Consider the following 26928-nt stretch of genomic DNA (forward strand, 5'->3'; position numbering starts at 1 on the left):
AACGGTCCCTCCCAACCGTCTCCCTGGGTCCCATCCCCTGATTCTGTGCTGCCCTTAGGCTGTAAAGTGGGTGATGCTGCTTCCTGGGAGTGGGTTGTGCAGCCCCCTCCTCGTTCCCTAAACAGTCAGTGGATCAATGGCTGTTAAAAGAGCGGATGGGGGTGTGGTCTACCCTGCAAGCCTCCTGTCCTTCCACTTCTTCATAAACCCGCTATGCCCTGGCCACGCTGTTCTTTCCAGAATGTCGTACTTTTTTGTCCCTGCGATTTTGCATATGCTGTTCTCTCAGCCTCCCACCCCTTTTCGTCTTGCCAAATCCTACTCATCCTCCAGGTTTCAGCTGAGTTGTGACCTCCTCCAGGAAGCCTTCCTGAGGCCCTCCCACCTGAATTAGTTCCCTGACTTAGGCTCCTGCAGCCCTGATGCTTTCTGTCTGTCCAAGCACTCACCCCACTGAGTGTCACAGCTGGTCAGTCCTCCTCCATCAGACTGTGTTTCCCTCTTGGGTGGCACTGGGGCTGTCTTGTTGGTCTCCATATCCCCAGGGCTTCACACAAATTCCTGGCACGTAGCAGCTCCTCAGGGAACATTGTCGAATTAATGCTGTAATAATAACCATCTCTTGCATATGTACAGCTCTTTTTCAGTTTCAAAAGCCTTTTTATGGCAATTATGTCATCTGATCTTCACAGAGAACTTGTCATTTACGGTAGGCAGGGTTAGCCCCGGAATTTCCGTTTTACAAGGGGGAAAACGAGGCTGGAAGAGATTAGGTGTGTTACACAGGTGGCTGGTGGGACAGGTACACTGCCCACACTGTCTTGCCCAAGGCAAGTGTGGAAATGTAATGTATTTGGTCCAGAGTTCTGATTCCAAGCTTTCCACCTTGGGAGGGGGTGGAGAGTTGGGGGCTAGAAGTTGTTGCTTTCAAGGGCTGGTGAGGAGCTGGGGCCAGCTTTGTGTGGTGGTGATGGGCTGGGTGGGTGTAAACTTATTCTCTGGAAGGGAAAGAGTAGGAGGCAGTGGCTTTCTTTTGCGAAAGATTGTTCACCACTGTGCTGGGGATGGTATAGAGCCCTGAAAATTCAGGAAAAAGGTATCCAAACTACGGGAATGACTGAGTAAACTGGAGTCCATCGACTTGGACTATTTAGCAACTATTAAAAATAATATTTCTGTGGTTCATGCCTTGACATGGGAAGGCACGTATGTCATAACGCTCAAGGCAAGAAGGAGAACATAAGTTGGACCTACGGTAGGAGAACAGTGTTGAGGAATGTTTGAATCCCAGCTCTGCCCCTTAGTCCTGCAAACTCAGGCAACCTAACCTCTCTGTGCCTCAGTTTCCTCATCTGTAAAATAGGCATAATAATAGTCCTACCCCGTAGAGCTGTTAGGAGGATTAAATGAGTTAATAGATGTAAAGCGCTTAAAACAATGCCTAGCATATATTGTGTTAAGATTTCGTTAGTCTCCTTTTAAATTTTTATTGGAGTATAGTTGATTTACAATGTTGTGTTAGTTTCAGGTGTACAGCAAAGTGAATCAGTTTTACATATACATATATCCACTCTTTGTTTTTTTTTTTAGATTCTTTTCCCATATAGACCAAAACAGAGTATTGAGTAGAGTTCCCTATGAAGATTTAGTTATTCTTATGAATTATTATCATCTCAGCTATGGAAAATATATATAAGAAAAAATAAAAAGATGGAAGAAAAGGTCAATGGTGTTTTTTGCAGGGATGAGGTTACTGGATGATTTTTACTTTCTTTTTTGCCACTTCCCTAAGTATTCCCTTTATAAAATGTATTCTCTAAATATTTACAGTGGGGATGTATTACTTTTATTATCACGAGAGGATAAGCTATTTTCCCCCAAACCACAATAGTGGGGAGACAGACTCAGTAATACTTTCCTTTTGGAAAGGGGTGGGGCACAGGGAGTCACCTCCATAACTAACACCCGGGGTGCCCTGAGAACACACACATGTCAACATTTTTCTTCTGCCTGGGTCAGCAGCTCCCGGGTAATCTTTCCCCAAACAGATTAGGCTGACCCTCTGTCTCTCATCTGCTTGTTTAATAATTTTATATGATGCCCATTGAAACAGAGAGCTGAGCTGTTTAAATACCCACAACCATAAGCTGTCACCACCTGATGACAATGAGAATTCCCCAGGCAGGGTGCATCAGAGATGAAATTAAATCACTCTGACCACCCCTGTCATCATCACACTCTCCCTCTATCCAGGGAGACAAGGGCATTCACAATGAAGGAAATGCCGACTGCTGTGTAAGCTGATCCCGGCTCTGTCAGTCGGCTGGCCAGGCCGGCAGCCTGCCGGGGGAAGGGCGGCCAGCTGGTCAGCATATGACTCTGCTGAGCACACAGTAGGTTTTCGATAATTACTCCTCATCAAATTCAACTGGAATTTTGTTAGGTCTGGCTGATGTGCGTGACTCTATCCTAGGCACTGTCGTGTGTCCTGGTGGGGAGAGGGGGTGCAAAAGGATGGTCTTCACCTTTGAGGAGTAAAGGCCCATAGGTCCTTTTAGTTTCTTCTACTAAGAATTGCATGAGTTCTAGGCTTTTGGGATGGTGGTCCCTGACCTAGGGGGTCTAGGCTAGACCTTGATTTAATTTTTCTCCTGAGCCTTCTTGGGATAAGTGTTTATGTGACCATGGTAACCATCATTGCAACATCTTGCCAGCTCTCACATCCCCATCCCCCTATTTTTCATGCGTCCATCCATCCGTCTATCCAATATGCATCTATCCAACAGTCCATCTGTCCATCTATCTATCCATCCAACCATCCAACCATCCATGCATCTATTGTGAAGCTATCTAATGGTGGATAAATAATTACATCCTAGTGTCAGGGTTTTAAATCTGCTTGTGGTCTGGGAGGCAGAGAGATGACCAGACCCTGAGGTGACAGGGCAAGTTCAAGGTTCTGTGAGTGCAGAGAGGAGAATTCTGACACCCAACTGGAGCCTTGCGGGGGGAGACTGTGCGTCGGGCACCATTGTTGCAGTTACCATCACCACTGGGATTCCTCTGACCGGTGGTGGAATCACTGGCGAAGGTGACCTGTAAACCTCGGCATGGTCCCTGGCATGCCTCCTCCTCCCTGGCACCCTGACCCTTGCCCCACCCCCGGCCCCTATTACCTACTCTGCTGCCTTTCCTGGCCCTGTTCTCCACTCTCCCCTGACTCCTCTATCCCTACCCACTACCTGTCACATGCACCTGTCCCCAGAGCCCTGAATCTTTCTGGATGACAACTAATTAGGTTGCTAAGCTTGTGTAAATGGGCCAATGGGTGTTACCATGTTCCAGCGACACCCTCCCTGGAACCATTTGTCATCACCACCGTGATCTAGTATGTGCATTTGCTGTGCACTATGAAACACCTATTGTAAACACTGTGCATTTTTCAGCACCAACTGTGTGTAATTATCATGTATTTTGAGCACTGAATGTGAGCGTTGACTCCATGATTGAATATCTCATGTGGGCCTTTATTGTGAATTTCAACTGGGTTTAGATTTCAGCTTTCTCCAAAAAATAGCATGTTGGAGTAAGGAGGAGGAGATCCTAGTCAGACAGACCTGAGTTCAAATCTCATAAAACCTCTTGCTAGCTCTTGGGTAAGTCATCGGATATCTCTGAGCCTCAGTTTCCTTATCTGTTAAATGGAGACAGTAATACCTACCTGGACGATCGGGTGTTGCAAACCGTCAAGCACCTCTTAGTGTGAGAGTCATCCAGGAGCTTTTAGTGCCTTGCACGTGTCCGCCTGCAGAGGGGCTGGACGTGCAGGGAGCATTCTGAGTGGACCAGGATGTCGGGGGCTGCGTCCTGGGCTGACTGTGACGTGGTGTCCAGGGGGTGGTACCACCAGAGCGGAGTAAGACTGGTTGGTACCTTGTCATCCTCCCCTGGGTCTAATTACACAAGGTCTTGCAGGAAGTGTTACAAGCTGAGGGTGAAGATTTCACCCACTCAATATCCCCAGGGCCTCAGTCACCACTGCCGGGTGCCCTCCCTTACTCTCTCCCTTGGGGATTCATGTCATCCACCCCTGCATCTCTGTATTCCTTACTCTGGCCTCCCACAAAGTAGTCCAAGCCCATTCCTTATTTTTTTTTTAAAACAGAGGAAAACAAACAAGAGTTTAATAACATGTATACCTCCTGTGTACATGGGAGATACCCAGGAAAACTGAGTGACTTCCTTTTCCTTGGGTTTTGTTTTTTTAAAAAAATAAATTTCTTTCTTTATTTTTGGCCGCACGGGTCTTCACTGCTGCACACGGGCTTTCTCTAGTTGCGGCAAGTGGGGGCTACTCTTCGTTGCAGTGCGGTGGGCTTCTCATTGCAGTGGCTTCTCTTGCTGCTGAGCACTGGCTCTTGGCGCGTGGGCTTCAGTAGTTGTGGCTCGCGGGCTCTAGAGCACAGGCTCAGTAGTTGTAGTGCACGGGCTTAGTTGCTCCGTGGCCTATGGCATCTTCCCGGACCAGGGCTCGAACCCGCATACCCTGCATTGGCAGGCAGATTCTTAACCACTGCACCACCAGGGAAGTCCCCTTTCCTCGGCTTTTGCGTCAGCAAAAAAGACAGTCCTCTTGGAGTGAGATCCCTTGTAGAGGCCTTGCCCCCCATGTGCTAATCCATCTGCACATTTGTTCAGTGCATGTCTATTAAGTCCTACTGTGTGCTGAGCCCCGCGCACGAGATAGGGTGTCATGGACGACAGGGATGGCAATGAGCTTGGATGCAACTGATGAGTGGTGTTAGACATTCCTCCCCCCTTCCTAAGGGTCTGTTCCCAAGACTCAGTAGGGTTAGGGTCAATGGTGTGGCTTGGGACTGATACTTGATAATACAATAAGAAGCATAAATTTGTACTTGGACACACCCACCTGATGCTTCTGGGTTCGAACACTGTGTCAATATGTCAGACCTTTGGCAGACCATTGGAAATGGGGTGATCGGAAGAGTCGTTGCAAATGGGAGATACTGCAGATTTGAGATTACGATCTTGGAGGCAATGGGTCAGACGACGGGGGTGGGTGTCACTGGGCTGGGTGCTGGGGGATGTATAGGGAGAAGGGTGGGGGAAGAAGAGAAGAGAGGAGGGAACAGAGGAGAGAGCCCTGGGAATAGTCCCTTGAAAAGACTGGGAGGCCAGAAGAGGCCTGTTCTGAGAGACGGGATGAGAGCTTGAGGAAAGGGCGGTGGTGACAGTGTCAGAGGAGATCCAGCGCCTGGTGGTACCTGGGCATTCATGGCCTTGCGTATGGTCACCTCTGTGACCGCGAGGCAGGAAGCAGGATGTAGGAAGCTGGGAGCTAGAGGAGATGGGGCGGGGCCGTGGGGCACCTGGGCCATTCTTTGGAGGAGGTGGGCAGTGAGAGGGAGGGGGTGCTCTTGGGGTGGGGGACAGCTTTTGGTGGGATGCAGTTGGAGGTAGAGGGAGGGGTCTCCTTAGTGCTGTGCATATACTCGGTGTGGACACAGTGTTGGCCGGTCACCTTTTGATGTCAACGGTGCCGTTGTCTCATTCACCAAGTCCTGCCAGCTAATGGCAGCTACTCCATCCCTCAGGAACTACTAAGCACCTGTTATGGGCCAGATTCTGTTCCACAGAAAGGAGGACAGGTGTGAGAAAGTGGACAGGCTCCTAGCCTTCAAGGCTCTTCCCCTCTGGGGTGGGTAACTCGACTAGCTTTCAGCGCTGATGAGATAAAATGGAGATAAGAGCCGTCGGGCTTAAATCAGAGCAGCCGCATGTTACTAATGGTACAGAATAAGGCTTTATAAAAGGGGTTAGACCTCAGTCAAGTGGGAACGTGCGGGGCCATCTGAGTGGGCTGCTCCTCTGCTTCTGGGGTCCGGCCTGGGGGTCGGCCAGGCTGGCAGTCGGAAAGGAGAGCAAGGACAGACTGGAACCCACATCTGTCTCCCCCACCTCCCACCTTGATGCCGGGGACACCTCCCGGATGAGGCGGCCCCCTTCACCATGGAGCTGCACACATACTTGTTCCACGACTCGGAGAGGTTGAAGGCGGCGATCGGGGGAGCCGGAGGGGCTGCAGGATCAAGGGTATCTCTTTGCCAACAAGGTGGGCTGTAGATGAGCGACAAGGGTGTACCGGGCCCCGACCTTCAGACCGTGATGGAAACATACAGCTGCTGGTGCTTCACTCTTGCCTTCCAAACCCCGTGCGGGATGCCTCTTGCTCCCCACATCACCCCAGCACCATCCAGGGGAGGGAATTTGGGGAGTTCCACGGACACAGCGCAAAGCTAGCCCAGAGATGAAGGGGGACGATGTGGTAGAGACGACAGGGGCGGGGTTTCTTCACTCCGGTGGGTGGGGAAAGCCCCTCGGAGGAGGTGGCATTTGTGACAGGACCTGGGGGAGAGAGCTTGGCACGTTTCAGGCACAGGGAGAAGGACAGGGCAGCTGGGGCTGGAGACGAGGGGAGAGTCTGAGATGAGCCGAGAGGAGCCATAGCGGGCAGAGCCTTGCAGGCCGTGGTGGATCTGATTCTGGTCTCTGTGGGAAGAGGTTTAAGCCGGGCAGTAATGTGGCATGGTTTCAGCCTTTGAACGCTCACTCATGCTGCTGGATGGAAGAGGGGCTTTGGGGGGTGGGGTGGGAAAGACTGGGAGTGGGGGGCAGTTGGGAGGTGATACTACAGTGCTCTAAAGAGGAGATGATGCATATATACACTACTATATATAAAATAGGTAACTAATGAGAACCTACTGTATAGCATGGGGAACTCTACTCAGTGCTCTGTGGTGACCTAAAAGGGAAGGAAATCCAAAAAAAGGGGATATATGTATAGGTATAGCTGATTCACTTTGCTGTACAGTAGAAACTAACACAACATTGTAAAGCAACTATACTCCAATAAAAATTAATAAAAAGGAAATATTTAAGAAGAAAATATTTACACAAACTGTGAAAGAAAGAAAGAAAGGAAGGAAGGAAGGAAGGAGGGAGGGAGGGAGGGAGGGAAGGAAGGAAGGAAGGAAGGAGGAAGAAAGAAAGAAAAAGAAAGAAAGAAGGAAGGAAAAGAAAGAAAGAAGAAAGAAAGGAAGGAAGGAAGGAAGGAAGGAAGGAAGAAAGAAAGAAAGAAAGAAAGAAAGAAGCAAGCAAGAAAGAAAGAGATGATGACAGCCGGAACCGGGGTGCTAGCTGTGAGAAGAGAGAGATGTAGTTAGATTTAGATTCTGGGTCTAATTTGGGGATGGAGGTAGGATGGAAGTGGGTTTTTGATGAAGGGTAGAGAGGCATTAACGTTCTCAAGAATAACAGAGTCATTATCCTGAGCTCCTTTGGTCTTTGCCTCTGAGAAAGGCTGTCCTTTCGCTAGTGGCTTCCTTGCTCGTGGCCCCTGCCCTCAATGGCCATGAGAATCCATCCCCTGTTTCCCCTCCTCTCTCCTTCCCGCAACGTGCAGGGCTGCCCCCACCCCCATCTCATCCTCCCCCACCTTGGCGGGTCTCTGCCTTGGGGCTCCAGGCAGCTGTCAGCACCACAGCATCCTGTGCCTTTAAGATGGGGAGAGAAGGGCCAGATGAAATCTGTCTCATCAAAGTCCTGCCTTAATGAGAGGCAGAGAGAGAAGATAATAAAAGCAAGAACTAGCCTGGGGGGAAAAAGAAAAGATTTTTATCCTCCCAACCCTTCAAGTGCCCCTCCGGCTCTGAGAAGCCTCAAAAGATTTCTCCCCGAACATGAGTAATACCGGCAAAAACGCGGTCCTCGGAGCAGAGGGAGAAGATGGAATGATTCTGTGTTTGATTAGAATTTATTTCCAACCTGCAGCCGCCCTGGTGCCAACCTCCCACGCTTCCCTCCCCTGCAGAGCTTGGCGGCCAGAGAAACAAGGCAAGGAAGGAGAAGGGAGAGTGGGGAAGAATCTCTTGGCTCTGGAGAACTTCCCGGGATAGGGAGAAGAGAGGGGTCCTCCACTTGCTGCCTGTAGAGAGAGTGGCCAACGGGGCTGCTGGTCTAATAAGACTGTGAAAAAGAGCCACTTGGCCTTCCTGGGGTCCGGGGAGGGATGGTTGATTGGAGCAGCCAGTCAGGCTGGGCTACTAGCTTGCTGTGTGATTTTGGGGAGCTCATATACCCTCTCTGGTCTTTCCTAATCTGTCTTCAACAAGTTTTTAAGGACCTTAGTGGCTATGATTTTAGGACAATTGCAACATGCCTGTCTGGGAGCCAGTTTGGTTCTCACTGGGTTGGGTCCAGGGAGGTTCCCTAGATGACAGATTGGGGAGTGATATGGGGCAGGGAGGAGGGGCCAGGCCAAGACTGGAGTATTGAGACTTTGGGACGAGGGCTCTCTCCTTTCTTGGGTCGTCTCTAGGGAACTAGGTAAATCTTACCGAGTGACTCTCCTTCCTCCATCATTCATTCATTCATCCATTCACCATTTATTCACCACAGGCTACATGCTCGATGTTGTGCTACATGCGGTTAACAAGACACAGTCCCCGACCTCACAAGGCTGTCAATATGGTGGGGGAAGGGCAAGCACAAGGCGCTGGGGACACTGAGGAAAGTCCCCTGACCTGGGCTTTGGAGGTCACAGGCTTCCTGGGGAAGCTGACGTCTAAGCTGGGACCCAGAGAGGGAATGGGAGGAAGGCAGGAGAGGGAGCCTCAGGAAGAGGGAAGGGGTAGCAGAGGCACAGGGTGAGAACAAGCAGGGTATGTGGGGCGATAGAAACAGGCTGGTGTGACGGGAAGGGGGATGGGGGTGGGGCAGCATGGGTTCGGATTTCACTCTGGGGGCCTTGGGGGCCGTGGGGGGCTCTCAGCAGCATGTCTCCAGGACGGCATCCGGCCAAGCACATTTCATGTGCGCGTGAGAAGACATGGGGGTGGATTTATGACTCCCAGGTCTTTCAAAGCCCCACCCTCTGGGGCTCCCTTCTCTCACCCTGGAAGCGGACAGTTACGGTTGAAACACACGTGAGAGGGAACCAGACTTCTTTAGCATGGATCTAGCGCTTCAGTGGGTAAAGGCTTTGGAGAGACGGATTTTGGCTCCATCACGGAGTCTCTCAGTGCTGGATCTGGCAGCCCATGGCGCAGGTAGGTGGCTATCTGTCCAGCTCTGGAAGGAAGGGTGATTGGGATGGACAGACTTCATCTCGGAGTAGAGAGCCATGAGCCCTGGAATGAGCACAGACAAATCTGGTTTCCCAATATTGGCTCTGCATGCACAAGCTGTGCATCCTTGAGTAAGTCACTATACTTCTCTGAGCCTCAGTTTCCTTATTTGTAAAATGATATGAATAGCATCCACTTTCCAGGGTGGTTTGGAGGGTTAAACAAGATGATGATGGTGGTGGTGGTCATAATGACATTGATGGTGATGACAATGATATTAACGGATAATGTTTATTGAGCCCTAAAATCTTTTAGAGGATGTTGCAATGACAGTTGAGGTTTCCCCTTCAGGACCAAGATACTCATCTCCCAGTTTCCAGGAGTGTTGCCGGCCGAACGCTCACTGCTGAGTGCCTCCTTGGAAGTGCCCTCAGCCCAAGTCAAGGTCACACCTGTTCCCGGAGCACGGTGCCCTGGCCTCAGTGTGCGAGAACTCAAAGGGTGATCCCTGCCCCAGAGCTCCAGATTGCAGCAACTGCAGAGCGTGTCATCTTCTCCTTCTGCCCAGTCCTGCTTCCAGGACCCCATTACAGGTGCTTTCCCTGACAAATCTCCTGCATCCAAATCTTCATCTTAGAGACAGTTTCTCAGGAGTCAGATGTGGGACAGCCCTTTGCCTGTACTGTCTCAGGTCATCCTCTCAATAGCGCTTTGCAGGAGATACCACGATTAAACTATTCGAACAAAGAAGGAAACTGGAGTAAAGAGATGAAATCTTTGCTTGCAGCCGCGTAGGTACTGAGTGGCAGAATTTGCACTTGAACACAGGGTAGCTGACCCCTCAGCACAGCTTCTAACTGTCCTCTGGAGCCTTGCCCATCACAGGCGGCCAGCAAAGGGCAGTAAGTGGTTAACACCCGTTTCTGTGGGGTTGGCTCTGGACCTTTGGCACTTGCTTTAAGGACCGCCCCCAGCCCCTCCCCCCTCCCCATTTTGCCCACAGCCAAGATAGTAGCAGCAGCAGCCTTCATGAGCCGGCCTGCGTGCCTGTATCACGGTAGAAAACAGCACCTCTCTCGGCCACCCACTCCCTAGCTGCCGATATAACACCCTTGTTACCACCACCAGGGTGGGTGTCTTCGCCTGCGCCGCCTCACATGAGGTTCATGCCTCTGGGGAAGCTGCTGGGAGGAGAGATGTGGAACCTGATCTTGCCTTACCCCGAGATCTGAGACCCCAGAGGACTGACCGCGCATGGACCTGTGATGAGCAGTATACTGGTCGGGCGGAGACCTGGCTCTAGTCCCTGGACCCCCACTGACTCAGGAGGGGTCCTTGTGCTTTTTGGGCTTCGGGTCCCCACCCCACTTGGGCAGTGGACCTCCAAGTGAACTGGTGTGAGCGACGGTCCTCCACGTGGATGCCTCACGACTTCTGCCTCTTCCTCCCTGCCTCCCTCTGAATGACCAGAAAGCCATCTCCTTATTCACCAGTGTAGAGCTTTACGGTTCAACACCTTCACAGAAACGGTCACACTGGAACCTCACAGCACCTCCGAGAGGCTGGATGATGGCTTTCTCTTGTCAGATGATAAACAGGGGCTCAGAGAGGGGCAGCGACTTGCCTCAGGCCATTTGATCTTTTGAAATTTCTTGATATTCTCTCATTTTTAACCTACAAATAAAAGAAATATATGTTGCCTAATGTGAGATCTGAGAGCTTAGAAGTCATCCTGTCAGATCCTTTTGTTTGACAGATGGGGACCTGAGGTGTCCCTCTCCCACCCCCCACCCCCCACCCCGGGTTGCACAGTGACCAATGGCAGAGCTTCAGCCAGGACCGAGTCTGGGGCTCGTTCCATTACCCTTAGTTGGGTATTTTTCAAATTTCCTGCCATAAATTATTTCCCTTTTAAGCCTAAAACCTAAACCACTAATAGGAAGGCACACACTGCACAGACTTGTGGACTTTTGGCCCCTGTTTCTGATTGCCTGTTCGGGAGGGGTGGGTGCTGGGCAGAGCTCTCACTGCGATGACTGGGCCAGCTTCACCTTGTAACACGCAGCTGCGGGCGGGCACGGTGGAGGTGGCTTCGTGTGTTTACTTTCCTATCGTGGTGGCCCAGGTGGCCCAGGGAGGAGGTGAGGCCGAGCAGCAGGGACGAAGAAATGTGTGTGTTCGGGCACATTTGGGGAATTAACTCTGAGGTTGCTCCCGGGAGAAGATGATGTTTTGAATTGGGGGTTATTATACATTTGAGCTCACTGCCTTTTAAGGAACACCTTTAACTGTCCTGTTTACAGATTTATTTATACCTGGTTCAGTTTGAAAAAGAATCTGAAGGGGCAAATTATTTAATAAGATTGTGACTATCTTAAGGGCAGAAACTACCCCCATTATCTCTCCTCTCCTAACAGGCTAACTCCTGGTTTCCCCCACCCCTTGCCCTCCCCTAGCTGGATTTTCTGCCTCTCTCTGTTGTAATAATCTATTTCTGTGTCTTTGTTTTCCACTGAACTATGAGCTCAGTGAGGACAGAAAATATGTATTACGCATTTCAGTATCTCATCCAACGACCTATCCATCCATACAATAAGCAAGCAGGCATCCAACCATCCGTCCATCACCCACCTGTCTATCCAACACCTATCCATCCATCCATCCACCCATCCAACAGGCAGACATCATCCATGCGTCCATGCATCTCTGTAATCACCCATTTGTGTAACGATCCATCTGTCCATCACCCATCCATTTATGTATCCATCCATATATCCATGCAACTGTCCATCTATTCTTTCAAAACCCAAGAGAGTTGCACAAATGAAGCCAAACCGGATGAACTACAAGCAATCATCCTCTACCCTGTGCTCATTTGGTTCCAAACACTGTGTTAAGCGTAGCACATATGTTAACTAATTGAGTAAATGAAACTAAAATCTCCTCAAGACTCCATGAGGTAGTAGTATTTTTTATAAAGTTATTTATTTATTTATTTGTTGGCTGCGTTAGGTCTTCATTGCTGCGCGCTGGCTTTCTCTAGTTGCGGTGTATGGGCCTCTCATTGTGGTGGCTTCTTTTATTGCGGTGGCTTCTCTTGTTGCGGAGCACAGGCTCTAGTTGTACGGGCTTCAGTAGTTGTGGCTTGCAGGCTCAGTAGTTGTGGCTTGCGGGCTCTAGAGTGCAGGCTCAGTAGTTGTGGTGCATGGGTTTAGTTGCTCCGCGGCATGTGGGATCTTCCCGGACCAGGGCTTGAACCTGTATCCCCTACATTTGCAGGCGGATTCTTAACCACTGCACCACCAGGGAAGTCCTGAGGTAGTATTATTATCACGGTATTTCAGATGAGGAAAGTAAGATGGAGAGAGTTTTAGTAACTTGCCCAAGGTCACGTGGTTGGTCAGCGTCAGAGAGAGCCCATGATCTTTTTTTTTTTTTTTTTTGCGGTACGCGGGCCTCTCACTGTTGTGGCCTCTCCCGTTGCAGAGCACAGGCTCCAGACGCGCAGGCCCAGCGGCCATGGCTCACGGGCCCAGCCGCTCTGCGGCATGTGGGATCTTCCCGGACAGGGGCACGAACCCGTGTCCCCTGCATCGGCAGGCGGACTCTCAACCACTGCGCCACCAGGGAAGCCCAGCCCATGATCTTTCACTTCACCATGGTGGGAAGTATTCCTGGGGGAATGATTTAAGCTGACTTGTACATCCTCCCTGAAACATCTTAACCTCTCTCGCCCCCAGTCTTCATCTTTACAAGCTCTGGCTATCTCCCCCTCCTTTCCCCCATTCCCTCCTAGTAAGGACAGAGGTTCCTGCTCTTAATCCCCGAGGAGAGAGAGAAAGAGTGAGAAAGGCCTGAGGGGCATTCTCTCTCTCAATCCGGAAATGACAGCGCCACCTAATCCTTTTGTCTGCCTGTTCCACTTTTCTTTCCCCATTTCCTTAGGTAACAGCGCCCCTTTCTTGGGATAATATTTCCTCTCCCATTTTAGTTCTAACGGGGCCAGCCCATCAGCGTTCTACCCATTCTTGCTGTGGGGACAGGAAACATCCTGATTAGGCCAGTCATATTCGCCCAGACCTCAGGCCACAACACCAAGGGTAGCGATGGACATGTGACCAAGTCTGACCAATCAGAGCTCTTCCTTGGGATTTTTCTAACTGGAGCTGGTAGGGAACATGTCTTTTCCCAGATGGTGAAAAGGCTTTAAAGATAAGAGTCCTGAGCTCTTTGTAGTTGGATAGAGAGTGGCACCAAGACACTGAGAAGAAGAGGGCATCCTGGAAGCACCTGAGGCCCAGGTTCCAGCTGCTCCTGAAGTCAGCTCCACTTCTGACTTCCCCTCAGTTGGTGTTCAGGGCAGGAGTGAAGGGGGTGGATAATACATTTGCCGTTTTCCCTCGTGGTGTGATTCTGTTTCTGTCACTTGCCATCCAAGAATCCTGGTGATCACATTGCTCAAACTCAGCAACTCAAGTATCGTCCTTGGTTCCGCCCTTCCCTTTACCTCCTCATCCAATCAAAACCAAATTTCTTAAACTCTACCTTCTGCTGAGTTCTCACCTCTGTTCACTTCTCTCCATCCCTACAGCCTCCTGGATTATTTGTGACTCCTCCTGGGTCTAGGCTTACCTCCTCCAATCTCTCACTTTAGCCAGAGAAATCTTTATAGCACACTAGTCTGACCTGGTTCTTCCATAGTTATAAACCCTTCAACAGCTCCCGCATTACTCCCAAGATAAAGTCTTAGCTTAAAAAAAAAAAACTTTTTATTTTGAAATAATTTTCTATTTATAGGAGAGTTGTAAAGATATTACAGAGAGTTTCCATGTATCCTTTACTCATTTTCTTCCAATGTTAATATCTCATATAACCACAGTATGTTTGTTAAATGCAAGAAATTAACATTGGGACAACTCTATTAACTAAATTACACCTTCGTTTGGATTTCACCAGTTTTTCCAGTATCATCCTTTTTCTGTTGCAGGCTCTGGTCCAGGATACCTGGAAGTCCTAGGTTTTAAACAGGGCATTGGAAGCCTTTTGTGATCTTGGCCTCTGTTTACTTCCAAGCCCATCTCTAACCCCTCACCCCACCCCTTTCTGCTCAGGCCACCCTGAATTACCTGCATTTCATCCAAGGGGCCAGGCCTTTGCTGTTCCCTGTCTATCTGAGGAGCACCATTTCCCTTTCTTGACCTCACACACTTATTCACCTTTTAAGCTTCTATTAGGTCAGCTCACCTAGGAAGCCTTCTTGACCAAACCCAGCTGATCCCTGGACTTCTCCAGCTGCTCTGTGCTCTTGCCATCGTGTACTCTTTATCCCAGATTTTGATGATCTGTTTCCTTGTCCTCCCCATTGGGTTGAAGAACCCTGGGACCAGTTCCCTGCTTTATTTTTCCCTGTAGGAACTCAATGAATGCTTGCAAAATGGATGAAGTTAGGAAAAAGTCAATACCCATACAAGTGTCAGCGATAGCTCAGAGAGAGAAATCTGCTGGCCAGGGTAGCCTCCTTAGCTTGACTCTTGCAAAATGAACTAGTAAAGTCACATTTATTGAGCAGAGACTATGTGCCAGACACTACTCTAAGCACTTCACGCACGCTAATCGAATTCTCACGAAAACTCTGTGAGGTATGTACCATTTTTCTCCCCATTTGACAGACGAAGGAATAGAGGTGAAGCAACTCATCAAGATGTGTAGCTATTAGAGGTAGAGCTGGAATATACCCTGAACTGCTTCTTCTTTGCTAGACTTTGGTGTGTGTGTATGGCCTATGGAGAGGGGTAGGAGGTAGAATTCCAGGTCGGGGCAACTGGTAAACCAAAAGCATTTTGGAAGGTAAGCATGGAAGGTAAGCATGACCCAGGTTCTTGAAGAGTTTCCATTGTGGGGGGATGTGTTGTTGGTTACCCCTGAGGGTGACAGATTGGGGGACAGCTGTTTGGAGATGTGGACCTGGAGGAGGGGAGGGACTGCATACCGGTGACAGAGGTCACTGATGCTCTCTGGAGTGTAAGTTGGCCAGAAGCTAATTAATGAGGATGCTCTGAGGATTTGGAGCAACCCAAGAGGAGAATGTCTCAAGGAAGGAAGAACTCAGAGGTCCAGAGACAGCAGAGCCATCTGGGCCAGGGTGGGCGTGGAGTCAGGAAGAACCTGCTAAATTCCCGCGAGATGAATACTGTCATTCAGCTGGGCACCTGCAAACTACCACCATGTTTATCATTGATAGCCTGGGACTTCCTCCGGCTGAGTTGAATAGCTTTGTACCCTAAATGGAGGTGCACCTCCCCACATGAGTAATAGCTACTATTTGTGCAGTGTTTATGGAATAGACCTTTTCTACTCTGTTGTTTTCAATTCATCCTTTCAATGCCCAAACAAGGTGGGCCTCATTTCTGTGTCCTGGTTATGGATTAAGAAATGGAGACTTAGGAAGAAGATGACTTACCTGAGGTGAGACAGATAGAAAGGGACATAAAAAACATTGAATGAATGAATAAATAAGAACTGAAACCAGGACTGTTTGAGTCTGGTTTCTGTTCCTTTTCTACAACCTTTGAGAAAGGGTATTTTGTGCCTAAAACTGGAGCGCCTGGCACATTGATGAGGGTTCAATAAAGAGTTGTTGAATGGAGGAATGAAAGTGGTATCAGAAAGAAATAGGAGAAAAAAAGACCCTAATCACATAAAAACCTATGATCAGTTTGTAACTGGCATAACGCGCCTAGTACCTCATTCAATCAATTCTCACCACAACTTAGCTGACGAGAGGATTACTCTCTCCATTTCGCAGGGGAAGGAAGGAGACTCAGGAATTAGGCAACTTGGTGAGGGATCTCACAGCCAGTGAGCTGTATAGACAGAACTAGAGCCCAGGGCTGATGTGGATTATTTGTGCCATTAGATGGTCACCTACCCACACAAACACACAGACACACAGACACACACTAAGATACATATATACACGTACTCACCCACAAATATGCCCACAGACACACCCGGACACACGGAGACAGACACAGGTACGCACACAGATACACAGACACAGAAAGACAAAGATGCACAGAGATACACAGACACACCTAGAGACACACACAGATACACACAGACACACACTCACAAGTTGTGGTCTTTGGAGAAGATTCCCTGATGCCTTGGCTAGTGTCTCTACCTGAGTAAATCTTGGGGAACCTTCTTTTTGGGTGTTCCCTGGCTGGTTGCTTATTTAATCTCTCCAAAGAGTACACAGAACCGAGCTTTCTGGAGAGGCAGAATCTCCCTTCTCCCACTCACTTCTAGCTTTTCTGAGTGGAGGATGGAAAATCCAATTGGGAAGGCGCCGGAGGAAGGCGAGAGTGATGAAATCACCAGGAACTGGGAAGCTGTTCCCCACTGGAGTCAACTGCTTTGCATAGGCTTTGCTTCTTTCTAAAAAGGGCAGGTGGTATCACTCTAGCTGGCTGGGCTGTGGGGCTCCTGGTGCTCAGGGGCAGTCAGCTCCCTTTCCTATGGAATATTACCACCTTCTAACCTCCACTGACACCGTAGGAAGACTTACATTCTCTGTGGAAGCAGAAAGAGCCCTGGGTTTGGAGTCAGTACAGTTTCAAATCAAGCCCCACCCCTTTCTGACTGTGTAACTTCGGACATCTCACTTGGAGCCTCACTTTTCCCTTCTGTAAAAGGGGGCAGTAGTACCTCCCTCATAGGCTATGGGGAGGATTAACCAGGGTCATTTCTGTGAAGTGCCCAGTGTTGAGCCTGGCCCCGAACAGATGCTCGGTCAATGGTGAGCACTGACTTCTCCCACCACGTACTCTTTCCCTTCTTCCTTCTCCCACCAAATACCCTTTCCTTCCCCTTTCAGTGTGGCTGGTTCCTTGACAGTCACATTGCGGTCATGGTCATCTCCCCATCTCCTGGTCGAGGCCCTGGCACATAGCAGATGATCCACAGATACGTGTTAAATGAATCTTTCCAAAGTCCAGGTCTGCTCTTGACTCTCCTGTGTCCCCAGACTCATCAATGGGTGTCCACGTCCTTCAGAAGAGCAGGCTGAGCTCCTCCGCCTGGCGTTTGAAACCTCTTGTGATCTGACCCCAGAGTCACCACCCCCCAGCGCTGTTCTTAGCTCTTAGACCCGGGGCCACTATCCAGGACCTGTGCTTCGTGTATTTTTTTTCTTGACTGTGCCACAGAGCTTGTGGGACCTTAGTTCCCTGACCAGGGTTCAAACCCGGGCCCCGGCAGTGAAAGCGACGAGTCCTAACCACTGGACTGCTAGGGAAGTCCCTCCAGGACCTGTGATTTAGAAGGTCTGAATCTGGCTTTCCTCTGGCCCAGCCCGTCTCCACGGGGCAAGCAGTCTGCAAGCCAAGGGGGCGTGTCCACCCAGAAGCCACACCCCCTCCTCTGGACTATGCTTTGGGACCCAGGCCCCCCAGTTCCCTGCACGAATGGCCCTGAGTTTGCTTCCAGGAGCTGCACGGGCTTCTTCCCTGGGTCATCGTCCTGTAGTTAGATGCACATTTGGTGTGTGTGTCCCTAAGTCTAAGCGATAACCGGAGGGTGGCCCCTTGTCAGACCTGTGATGGTGTTTGGCCATGTTCACGTGAGGCTCCACCTGTGCATGGGAGGCCCTTGCAGAGCGAGATGGGACCTGTGTCACAAAGAGAAGGGGGAGAGCGATGTTCCTGCACAGATCTCCATTGGGGCGGGTCTAGTGCTCCCACCCTTCCTACCTCCCTGCAGGAAAGAGGGTGCTTAGGTGTGGAAGCAGGGAGGTGCGAGCGTGGGCTTGGAGGCCTCTGCGTCGGGCACTCTCCTGCTCTCCGGGCCTGGAGCCGTGCTACCTGTTGGCACCACCTCTGGGCAGGGCTGGGCTGTTCTGTCCAGGGGGAGGGGGTGTCCACACTCAGGGGACAAGGTGGTCATGAGTGATGCCAGGAGGTCCCGAGGAGGTGCTCCCTGGCTCTGGCTTGAGACTATACTGCCACCTGTGTCTCTAGTCTAATTTTTGGCTGATGAAGTAGGGCCACTGCAGAAAGGGGACAAGGAGTGCAGGGACAGTGGGAACCCCAAACCCCATCCAGGTCCAGGGCCTGCTGAGTGGTTATCGGGTGTGTACCAGGAGCAGCCCTAGCGAGGGGCTGAGCCAGGTCACAACTGCCTCCAGCCGGGCTTTATTTGCCAGTTTAGAGAGAGCCTGGCCTCCAAGAGGTGCAGACTCAGTCCTCAAGTAGACTCAAGGCAAGGGAATGGCTTGAACAAGGGGAAGAATGGTGGAGCCGGCACTTAAACTCAGACTCCTCTTAGTCCCTTGCTTGGTCACTTTATAGAGGTGTAATTTATACACAAGAAAATGTGCCAATTTCAAGTGTACGATTTGATGAATGGTGACAAATATATACAGTTGTGCTACCGTGACCACAGTCGTGATATAGAACATTTTCATCACCCCCATGTCCCTTTGCAGTTGCCCCTTCCCCCATCCCCTGGGCCCAGGTAACCAACGATCTGTGTTCCGTCACTGTCCTTTTGCCCTTTGTAGAATTTCACATAGACGGAATCATACGGTGCATGTCTTCTGGGTCTGGCTTCTTTCATTCAGCACAATTATTTTAAGACTCACCCATGTTGTTGCTGTGTCAGTATTTCATTCCTTTTCACTGCTGAATAGTATTCCACTGCATCCCATTTTGTCCATTCACCAGTTGATGGACATTTGGGTTGTGGCCAGTTTTTGGCTGTTACGCGTAAAGCCGCTGTGAACGGTCACACAGATCGTGTGGGTATTTGTCTGCATTTCTCTTGAGTGAAATTGCTGGCTTACATGATACGTGGATGTCAAGTGTTTTGCGAAGAGGGCCTGCTACTTTGCATTTTCACCAGCTGTGAATGAGAGTTCCCGTTCTTCCTCATCCTTGTCAACAATCCAACCCAAGACTCCTGCCCCCGAAACCCAGCCAGTGGTGATATGTGGACTGAAGAGGACAGATGAATCTTGGTTGGGCTGCTCATCTCTGTGAGGATCTTAGGCTGAGAGACTAACAAGAACTTCCAGGGATGCTAAGCTCTGTGTTGTCATTTTACAGATGGGAAAACAGAGGCCCAGAAGAAGAAGGGACCTATACTTCTCTGACTGCCGGCAGAGCTGGGAGGAGGTTGTGGAGTGGGGTTAAAAGCAGGAAGTTTGGAGTTGGGTTAGCCCCAGATTCTAGTCTTCGTTTAACCAATTGCTAACCTCTCTGAGCCTCCACTCTTGCTTCTATAAAATGGGGACAAAAACAACCTCATAAGATAGATGGGGAGGATGAAGTGCCTGGAGCTTGAGAAGTTCAAGAAACTGAGCACTTACTACGTGCCGGGGACTGGTGCAGGGGACATAGCAGAGAATGAGATAGACACAGTCCCTGTGCTTTGGGGGCTTCCAGACAGTGACGGGGGGGGGGGGGGCGGGGAACAGATTATAAATAAGAAAACAAATAAAATCAATCATCATAAATTGTGACAAGTGCTGTTTGAAGGAGCCAAACTGATCTATTTCAGAGTCTCCCCAGAGAAATGCTATTTAAGGTGGGATCTGAATGATGGGGGAGGAGCTGACCATGGGGGCAGGGGGTAGTGGTGGCCTTCCGGGTGTGGAAACAGCATATGCAAAGGTGCAGAAGTTGGAAAGGGCGGATTGTATTTCAGGCACAGAAAGGGCAGTGAGACCCTCGTACAGAGGTTCAGGAGAGAGTACTGTGGAGACACCAGAGAGCTGGCCTGGGGCTTGGTTGTGCTGCGCCTTGCAGGAGTTTGGACTTTAGATGAAGAGCAGACTTATTTTAGACACTGTGAGTGTTGGTTGTTATTATTCTTCCTCTTATTTTCCACCACTCAGGGGTCTTCATTCCCAGTTCATGCCTCTTTCCAAAAGCCCAGTGTGGGCAGGTGCAAGGCTGTGGTCTGCAGCCAGCTGGGCCTGGGCCCCCACTCCGACCTCGCCGACACGCCTGGCAAACCGAAGAGCACCAGCTGGCGGGTGGGGGGTGGGGAGACCATCTGCTGGCCCCTATTGTCCATCAACCCATTGTCGGGTCCACGCCCTCTGCTCTGAGGACAGCGGGGGACAATGGGGGAATGTGATCCACCGGCTCCTGTTTCCCGGCCTGGGCCCTCGCCCCCGCGATGACACCAGGAGAACGCCCCCCAGGGCGGAGGCCGGGGCTCTACCAGGCGGGAGGCGGTGCCGCACGCATCCCTCATCATCTCCCTGGCAACCACAGCTGCCGAATTGTTGGTTGGAGGGTTTTTTTTAGCATCCTGGGTGGGGGGTTTCTTCCTGTATCCGCCTGGAGGGTGAGGTGCTCTTGGGAAACAATCTGCTTCTTGCCTCCTGAGGGTCCCAGCACCTGGCCTGGCGTCTACGGACTCCTCAGGCCCCCTGGGAGCCCAGCGCAGGAACACTCCAAGTCAGACCCCACACACGCTTAAGATGCCAGCTCTTGGAGGCATCAAAATAAACTCAAATTATATTTGAGAAAAAGCGTCCACGTTGTCATCACCCAAGGAAACAGAACATTGTTAAACGTTGTGCTCAGTTTATGGTTGGGCATTGTGTGTATCTGGACTTAACATGGGGCAGTGGGGGGCACCGCCCTCTTCCCATTGCTTAGAGTCTCTAGGACCCAGTCCTCAGGGGACATGAAGGTGGGGGAGCAGAGCCCTGGGCAGCTCCCCTCTCATCCCTCTGGTGCAGAGATTCACATCTTGCAGGGCAGCTTTGAGAGTGACTGGGTAGCAGCCGGTGAGGTCTGCTCTCTGACCATCCAGAAGCCAAAAAGGTGGTAATATTAGAAGGGTGATCATAAAAGAAGCCAGACAGTGCTAATGATAGCCAATGTTTATTGAGGTTTTACTATGTGCCAGTAACTGCCTTATATATGTTAACTCATTTAATCATCACAATAAGTCCAGCAGGTGAGTACTATTATATCACCCCCATTTTATAGATTGCGACACTGAGACACAGAGAGGTTAAATGTATCGCCCAACATCACACAGCTACTGGGTGACGGAACCAGGATTTGAATCTGGGCAGCAAGGCTCCGTGCAATGAGCTCTTACGCCCTTTCTCTCTGATTCCTGGTGGGCACATGCATAGCTCTTCGTTCAGGAGATAAGTCCCAGCCCCAGCCCCACTCCAGGCCAGAACTCTGGGGAGATTAGAAACAAAGAGCCCAGGCTCCGCCAGACTTGGCATAGGCTGGGCACCCCTGGACCGACCCAGGTTGGTGTCCCCACCCTGATACTGATTAGCTACGTGACCTTCACCTCTGTGAACTTCACTCTCCCCATCTGTACCTTGCTCGTGGGGTTGGTGTGAGCATTAAATGAGTTAGTACATGTCAAGCGCCTAGAACACTCTGCTCAGAAGATGCTAAGGCTCACTGTTATCTTTGCTTTTGCTCCCCTTTAGGGCGATCGTGGGGCTTGAATAATGAGTGAAGACGCTTTGTATGTGGAAGATAATTGCACAAATGTCAGGGCTCAGTGTGACATATAAGTACGGAGTGTTCAGTCTGGAGAGCAGGAGGGGGTGGGGACTGAGAGGAGAGCCATCTTGCCGGGAACTGAGTGTCAAGTGTCAGCTCGGGGGTGGTAGTGAGGGCACCAGCAGCTACGAGGCAAGGAAAGGTGGCCTGTCTGCGCTGCCCCCTGAGCCCCAGGAGAGAGTCTTAGGCTGGGCCCCTGGGGCATGATCCTTTCCCTCTCTGGGCCTCAGGTTCCCCATCTGTAGAATGGGTGACTGGGGACTAGCTGCCTTCTAAGCCCCCCTATCCCAGCCCTGATCTTCTGTGACTTGGAGAATAAAAGGATGTGTAAAAATGAAAGTGGAAATAGACACATGGTGTGGTAGATCGATTGCAAAAATTGTCCCAGTTCTTCCCTTTTCTCTGTCATCACATCATTTACAAAATGACTTCGCAGCTTCTGCCTGCAAGAAGTGGAATCTATTTCCCCGGCATGTGAGCCTGGCTGTCCTGGTGATTTGCCTTGGTTAATGCAGAGTGGAGGAGGTGGTACTGCGCTGGCTCTCAGCTGAAACCTCAAGAGGATTTGCAGCTTCCTCTCTTTCTCTCTCTCTTTCCCTTGCCTTCTCCCTCCCTCTCTCTCCCATTCTCTCTCTTTCTCTCTGATTCTTGTGACTGCCATATCAGCAATTCTGGGCTGGCCTGCCGGAGGAGACTTATGGCCCAGTCACTTCTGCCATCCCTGCTGACTACCAGCTAACTGTCAGACAGGTCAGCATGAGTCCATCCTAGACCTGCCAGCCCCCACCTGCCCGCTGTCAGCAGACCCGTGAGCTGGACAAGCTGAGATCAGCTGAGCCTGGTCCAGAGCAGCTGCTTGCAGACTGGTGGGAAGGTAAATGTTTATTGCTGTGTGCCGTTGAGGTTTGTGGTTGTTACACAGCATTACTGAGTCAGTAGATGACTGATACACACGGTCAGCAGAAAAAAAGTGTGGCTTTGACCCACGGTCTGACCCCTGCAGGGATTGTCTATTGCTCTCCTGGGGGTGGGGGGACAAGGCAGGGTGGGTTTAGTGTAATGGTTGAGAGCTTAAGTTCTGGACTGACACCGACTGCCCTTCTTCAGACCCCAGCTTGTCCACCTTCTAGCTGTGTGGCTTTGGGCAAGTTATTTAACAGAGAGGTCTCTGTGTTCTCAAAAATCTAGATAATCATAGAGCCCACTTTGGGGTTTTTGTGTGGATTAAGTTAATACATGAAACGCTCTGCCCATGTGTAGTTTTCCTGTGTTTAAGATCTAAGATAAATGTGAGATTGAATCTTGATTTTACTATTTACTGGGAGTGTGGCCTTGGGTCCTTTCTAAACGGCTATGGCCTGAACTGTAAATTGGGAATCCTACTAGCGTCTTCCTCATAAATGAGATTGTGTGTATAAAGGGCCTGACCCAGAAGATGCTCAGGGAATCTCAGGTTGGGGGAAGGGCTTCCCCTGCAGATCCTCCCCTTCTTTGCTCCAGCTTGGCCTGCCCGCTGCTTCTGGTGACATGGAATCTTTATTTTATTTTATTAAAATTTTTTATTTATTTATTTATTTAGGCTCCTTGGGTCTTAGTTGTGGCACGCGGGATCTTCCTTGATGTATGTGAGCTCTTAGTTGCGGCATGCATGCGGGACCTAGTTTCCCCGATCAAGGATTGAACCTGGGCCCCCTGCATTGGGAGTGCGGAGTCTTACCCACTGGACCACCAGGGAAGTCCCGTGACATGGAACCTTAGAACCGGATGTACATTGGAGACCAGCTCTAGTTCAACTTTCTCGTTAGACATGGGGAAACTGAGGCCCAGTGTGGGACTTGCCCAAGGCCACACAGCGTCAGTGGCTAGAACCTACGCATTCTGACCTCCAGCCTGGTGAGTCTTCTGTGATGCTGGGGTGGTCGAGCCCCCAAGAGGTATGTGTGTTCTGGGCTTGGTGGCTCGAAAGAGCAGACCAAGCTAGACCCTGCACCTTGTTCTGCACAGGCCAGATGGGAGGACCAGGCTCTCCCTGGGGGCTGAAGCCTCTTACTGACCTTTCCTATGAGCCCATCCAGTGCTGGTGCTGGAGAGGTCCCAGAGGGGTGGGGCCAGGACCCTGACCTTGGAGCGTACATAGGCCAGATGTTTAGGTGACTAGTGACCCAGGTCTCCATAGAAGCACAGAGGGCAGCTGGCCAAAGTTATTCCCCTGGGTTCTCCTTGGGGAAACCAAAGCTCAGCTTGGTGGGTCCTGTCCCGGATGCCCATTTGGAGAGAGGCAGAGTCAAGCTTAGCACCCAGGCCTCCTGACCCCCAACTTGTGGCTGTCTGCTCAGCTTCCTGTCCCACCAGCTTGGCTCCTGGCCCTGTGGGTGTAACAGAGAGAAGGCAGGGGTCAGGAGAGAGGAGCCGGCCCCGCCCAGGCCTCAGCTGGCTCTGGGAGCCTCCCTGGGCTTGGTCCCCAGTGATTACAGGGCTGCCAGGCTTGGCTGTGGCCCAGACACCCCCTCCTGGATCCTCCCGGGGGAATGGGTCACTGACCTCATCATCCGTAAGGGCTGAGTCAGGAATTCCCCAGGCGCCAGCCTGCCCCTGTGGATGACCCTCCAGGTCTCAGCTTGTCTCCAGAGAAGAGGCAAGGGCTTCCCTGCCTCCTTCTGCCCCTTCCCGGGCCAGCCTGGCAGGGCTGAGGGTGCTGTGTGTGTGCGCCGTGGTGCGTGTGCACGGCTGTACGTGTGCAGTGTGGGCTTCCTCTCCTGGTGTGCTGCACGGACATGACTCCCACGCATGCCGTGCTCGTTGTGTGCTCACTGTGTATGTGGGTGTGTTTGCATAAGTTCTTGCTGGGCCCTTTTTCTGCCCAGTGTATGGGTGTCCTATGTGTGTGTTGTGTGCAGAAGTTGTGTGCAGTGTGTGTACAGGCACTGGTGGATAAGGCAGCCCTTGGGGTAGGTACACATGCACTCACACCCTGAGCACTTAACGTATACGCTGTGTGCACTGCCTGTGAGCTCTAAGCATGTGCATGCGGTGCACGTGTGCACAGTGTGTGTCCACTTAGTGTGTGTTCATGTTGTGTGTGCACACTGTGTGTGCACAGGCTGTGCACACGTGTGCACATTGTGTGCATGTACACATTGTGTGTGCTCATTGTGTTGTGCGCACACATGTGTGTGTGTGCATGTTGGGTGTGCGCATTGTGTGTACACTTAGTGTGTGTTCATGTCGTGTGTGCACATTGTGTGTGTACAGGCTGTGCGTGCACTTTGTGTGTACACAGTGTGTGCACACGTGTGCATATTGTGTGCATGTACACATTGTGTGTGCTCATTGTGTTGTGCGCACACGTGTGTGTGCACATGTGTGTGTGCATGTTGGGTGTGGGTGCACACAGTGGTAGGTCCTCTGAGGGCCAGGGGTGGCTCTGTGGGTGGGCTGGGGAAGGGCTTCAAGGTTCAGCGTTGCGTGCGTGTCTGCCTGGTCCCGCAGCTCAGCTCACACAGGCCCAGGGAGAGAGAATAGCCTGTAGGGACCCGGAGGCGCATGGATCGCCCTGGGCTGGAACTTGCACTGGATGCTGGTGCCACTCAGACACCTTGACACTGACATCTCCTCCTGGTAGAGACGAGGGAGGCAGGTCCTGGGGGCCTCTCTTGCCCTTTGATACTTGGTCCTCAAAGATCTTTTGCCTCTGGGACCCCTGCTGTCTTTGAGGGTCCTACACATAATAGGTCCTTGAACCGCCGTGCAGGGGTGTCAGGCTCCAGGAAGCTCCGCAGTTTTACCTGACCTCACAGCTGGCCTTGCTCGGTTGGCATCCAGGTCCTGGGTTAGAAGGAGGGAACGATAACATCTGAAACTTGCATCCATCCATCCATGTGTCCTCCTGTAATCTAGGCATAAGACACAGCATTGTTTCTTCCCCCTGCACCCCTTCCAGGGCTGCCATGGCAATGCAGAAGTTGGCTCACCATCTGCTGCCTGTGGGACCTCAGCAGGCCTTTACCGTGCTAGGAATTAGTGTGGGGAGGCAGTTGACCTGCTCGGGGGACGCCATTGGCCACATCTGGCACCTCTCAGCCTTGGAGTGTTTGGAGATAATGCAGCCTGGAGTCCCTCGGGCTGCTGGAGAAGCGAGGACATGGAGAGAGCCCATGGTTCTCCCTGGCGCCAACCTCTCCTAGTAACATCCTCTCTCAGGGAAGGCTCTGAGACTTATTTACACTAGAGTGCAAATGACTAACCCCTTCTGGGAGGGCAGTGGGTTGGGGGTGTGTAGAAACCTGGACCTAATAGAACTTAGAAGCTTAAATGATCAAATTATCAACAGGGAAGATTTTAGGAATAATAGGGAAGTGTAGGGATATTAAAAACAATCTAAAACTTAGTTGCTAAGGTGGTTCTGGATATGCATGGGAGCTACTGCAAATCTAACTCATCCTTGGGTGTCAATGGGAGTTGGGGAGGGACCCGTGCCTCATCTGGCCCGTATCTCTGAGGCCTTTGCCTGTGTTGGGAGCTGAGTTTTTCCTCCTGGGCTCAGAGGTTCCCTCTACCCCCACTGCTGGGTCCTCTACATTTGTTTTCTTTGGGAAAATGTTCTCCCTTGGATGCTCCGTGCTTAGTGTAAAAAGAGCAGTGGGGAGGAGGAGGGAGTCAGGATTCCAGTGGGGGAGTGAAGTGGGGGGTAAGGTGGGGTGACTGGGAGGGGTGGGTGGGAGAAGAGGAGAGAGAAGGAGAGAAGGGGGGTCTTAAGGAAAATGAGACCAGTTACAGGGTTGGCTTGAATCCTGATCTGCCACTAGAGGGTGCGTGAATGTGGATGAGTGACTTCCCCTCCCTGTGACTCAGTTTCTTTACCTGTGAAATGGGTACAATAACTTCCCAGGGCGGCTGTGAGGACTGGGGAAGATGCATGTGGAGGCCTGGCATGGTGAGAGCATGCAGCAGCTGCTTCTGCACCCCTTCGTCCCTTCTGCTGTCAATTCTGTGTCAGAGAGGGAAGTTTCTAGACTCTGCCTCAGGCCCTCAGTCTTAGAAGGAAGATGCTCTGGCATCTGAGCACATCTGCTGCTGACCTGGGTCCCACAGTCTGCCTGAGCAAGGAAGCACCTCCCTCAGGCAGTGGGCAGGTCTCACCAGCCTCCTTGCCAGGCGACAGGTCCACAGGCTGGGAGTAACCCACATAAATTGAGGTCGGTGTACTGTGCGGAGCTGGGATGCCGGAGTCC

The sequence above is a fragment of the Leucopleurus acutus genome (genome assembly GCF_964270905.1).
Source record: "Leucopleurus acutus genome assembly, chromosome: 2".
NCBI classification, from domain to species: Eukaryota; Metazoa; Chordata; class Mammalia; order Artiodactyla; family Delphinidae; genus Leucopleurus; species Leucopleurus acutus.